Source organism: Egretta garzetta, unplaced genomic scaffold, assembly GCF_000687185.1.
Source record: "Egretta garzetta isolate BGI_Z169 unplaced genomic scaffold, ASM68718v1 scaffold52, whole genome shotgun sequence".
NCBI lineage: Eukaryota > Metazoa > Chordata > Aves > Pelecaniformes > Ardeidae > Egretta > Egretta garzetta.
The window spans coordinates 79,499-82,692 of NW_009258753.1; positions in this window are offsets into that span (position 1 = coordinate 79,499).

Below are 3,194 nucleotides of genomic sequence, written 5' to 3' on the forward strand. Positions count from 1 at the left end.
TTTTTTTTCCTCCGATGCTCTCCCCCATCCCACAGAGGGGCGGGGGGAGTGAGCGAACGGCTGCGTGGTGCTTAGTTGCCAGCCAGGTTAAGCCTCGACATGGTGAAAACCCTTTTTCCCTGGGATAATTAAGAGGGCTCTCAACTCCCTCACCTGCACCAGAATTCATTTGCTGACCTGACTTGGAACTTTAAAACATAAGCATTCAGAGATTGCCGTGTCCAAATTTGGGAGCCCTTCCTATTAAATGAATCTAACTTCCTGGCCTCTTAGCCTGACTTTAGCTGTCCAGAATACAGGTTACAACCTATACAAATTCAAAGGCAGTCAGATACAGCCAGGGCTTACCCTGTTATCGGTACCCAAGTTTCCAAGTTCAAAGCTAGCACCAGCACAGAAAGCTGCCGCGGCACCTCTGATGAAGCGCAGACATAATCCACGGCAGAACTCTAGATATTCACAGCCTATTTAATGAGAGCGGAAAAAGGTTTGAACAACCTTCTGCCATAAAGAGAGTCTAAGACCATGATGTTAAGAGTAGTAGTATGAGATGCAAGATATCCAACGCACATTTCCCCAACATGCTGGAACACTTCTTCTGTCTACAAGCTCCCGCACTGATCACAGTTGTTTGTCCTTCTATTATCCTTTAAATGTCTGCATGATTTTAGCTAGATTTCATTTTCAAGACCAGCAGAACAGGAAACAAGTATTCTCCTGTTGTCTTGAGATGACATCTTGATTAACTGCATGAAGAATACAAGACTGATTAGCTGCCTAAATGATGTCATAATTGGGCAGGTGAAGACAGAATGCAATTTTTACAGATGCAAATTTCAAGAACTTTCAGAGTGCAGAATAGTTTGGCACACCCTCATCAACCCTAGCTATGTCCAATCTCTCCTCCATTACTGTCCATCACGCAGCAATTAAAACCAAGAATGACCCACACAGGCAAGTCTGGGATTTGATTGTTTGGGGTTTTCTTCCTCCCTTGTTTTGATTAAAAACTTTATTTTTTTAATACCCAACTCTTCCACAAATGTAAATCTGAGGCAAGAGGTACTATTGTGCTTGGACTCTTAGGAATTAGTCACACAAAAGACAGTGCTAAGAAGCGAGACAAGGTTGGTAAGGGTTTCTCCAAATATTATCTCGAGGAAACAAACTAAACCAGCTTTCTGGCAGGGGTGCTTCACACCAAAAGCACGCCCGCACACCCGAAAGTTTTTGTATCACCAGCTGGGTGATAAACCACTCCCCCAAAACTTCAGAATAAGCCAAGTAGGAGCATTGCAGAGTATTTACTTCATACCCAAGTCATTTTGATCAGTTACCAGCACCCTTGAAGAAAGAGGTGCTGTGACAGATGACATATGCTTCGTGCCATGCACTACAGGTTCAGGGTTCCGACCTGTCGTCTGGGTGACAAGCACCCTCTCCACCTCCAGCTGCAAGGCAGCTTGCTGAGCTGCCACTCTCCCTATTTACTGTGCGAGCCCTGACGTACAGCCACGATCTGCTGGCATCGTCCTCCAGCTTCTCAAAACACAGCAGCCACAGCTCCTTAATTAACAACGCAGCCGGAGAAGAAGGGAAATGGTTTTCTGTAACAGCTTGCTGGTTAGAACAGCAGTTCCCAAACAGCAGTGCCTGGAGCAGGGCACAGATCGCGCCAATAAATTATTTCAGGCTTATTAGCTGGGCCTCACGCAGGAGACAGCACAGCCACGAGGAGCTATTACTCACTCTTCAAGATCTATCTACTCTTCAAGCCACTGCTGTCGCTCCCTGATGCAGCACCAGCCCTTTTCACCACACTCCCTTGGAACTGATGGAGCTCTGGAGAAAGAGTCATAAACCAAAGGGACAGCCCCAGCGTGGGATAAAAAAAGGGCAACCAGGAGAGAAGACAGAGGCTGGGTGGGGGCTAGTTAGATGTCAGGACCACTGGTGAAAGCATTTGCCAAGAAGCCAGAGCCTGGAGTCCTGCACAGGCTCTGCATGCGGCATTCAAACAGCTCCTACCTTTCCCAGATGAAGACCCCCAGCACGTTACGAGGCTGCAGCACAGACCCTCTCTATTGTTCAGATCTTAGCAGTGTGGTAGCCTACCAAGGATCTGACAGAAGGACATATCTGCATCTTCAGAGGCTGGCACCGAGATGTTTAGTCACCGGCCAAAATGCGTTGCCATGAACCGGCATCAGATAACATGTCCTGGTTCTGAGGGAACTGAGCGAGACAAGAGAGGTAGTAACGTGACAACGCCAAGTTCCCCATCAGCAATATGACACTAAAGGGAACGCCGAGCTACCTACTCTACCCTCTGCACCTGATAATTATCAGTCCATCCAGGAAAGAAACACCGAGAGCTTCTCTGGCCCACCTGATGCACAGCAATGGTCTCTGCTGGTCACTGAGGTAATAAGCAAATAGCAAGAATAATCTTAGTTGTTACCACTTGAATTCTTTAACTGTCACAGCTTGCCAAGTCCAAAGAAAATCCTAACTTAGTCATAGATTGCAGTATTGAGGGAGTGTTCACACAGAAGTTTTTCACTTCTCAAAATCCAACATGAGTCTAAAGATCTGTCTCCTGCTGGGAAAAAAAACCAAACCACCCAAAACCCAAAAAAAGAAACGGCTCTTGACAGTCTCCACTAAACAAGTCCAAACGGGAATTTGCCAAAGGACTGTCCAAGCTGCAGTCCGAAATAGCAGGCGGTGTCCTTTATCCAACCGTTTCCCATGCTATTTTAGTCTCCCTCAGCAGCTTGTAAGCCTGTTGAGGTCGGCACTACAGCTTATCTCTTAGCACCCCCTCTGCTTTCCTAGATTACGCGTCGGCCATCAGAAGGCTTCCTCCTTGACTTAGGGTTGACTTCTCGGTACGCGGCGACTACGCGCTGCGAGACGCAGGGGAGAAGCGCGACGTGCGGCCCCTGGAAGACAGAACACATTGCTCCCTGCACACACACCGCCCCGGAGCCCTCCCCCGCAACTCAGATGAGCCCAAAACCAAAAAACCACAGTATTGAGGGCAAGTTACGTGTAAAAATAAATAGGTAAATAAACCCTGTAACCGTGGCGCTTTTGACGCCAGAACCGGCCCGGCCGCTGCCGGCAAGGGGCCGCCCGGTCTCGGGCACAGCACGGGCCGCTCCGTGGTCTCACAGGGAGCGGAGAAGCAA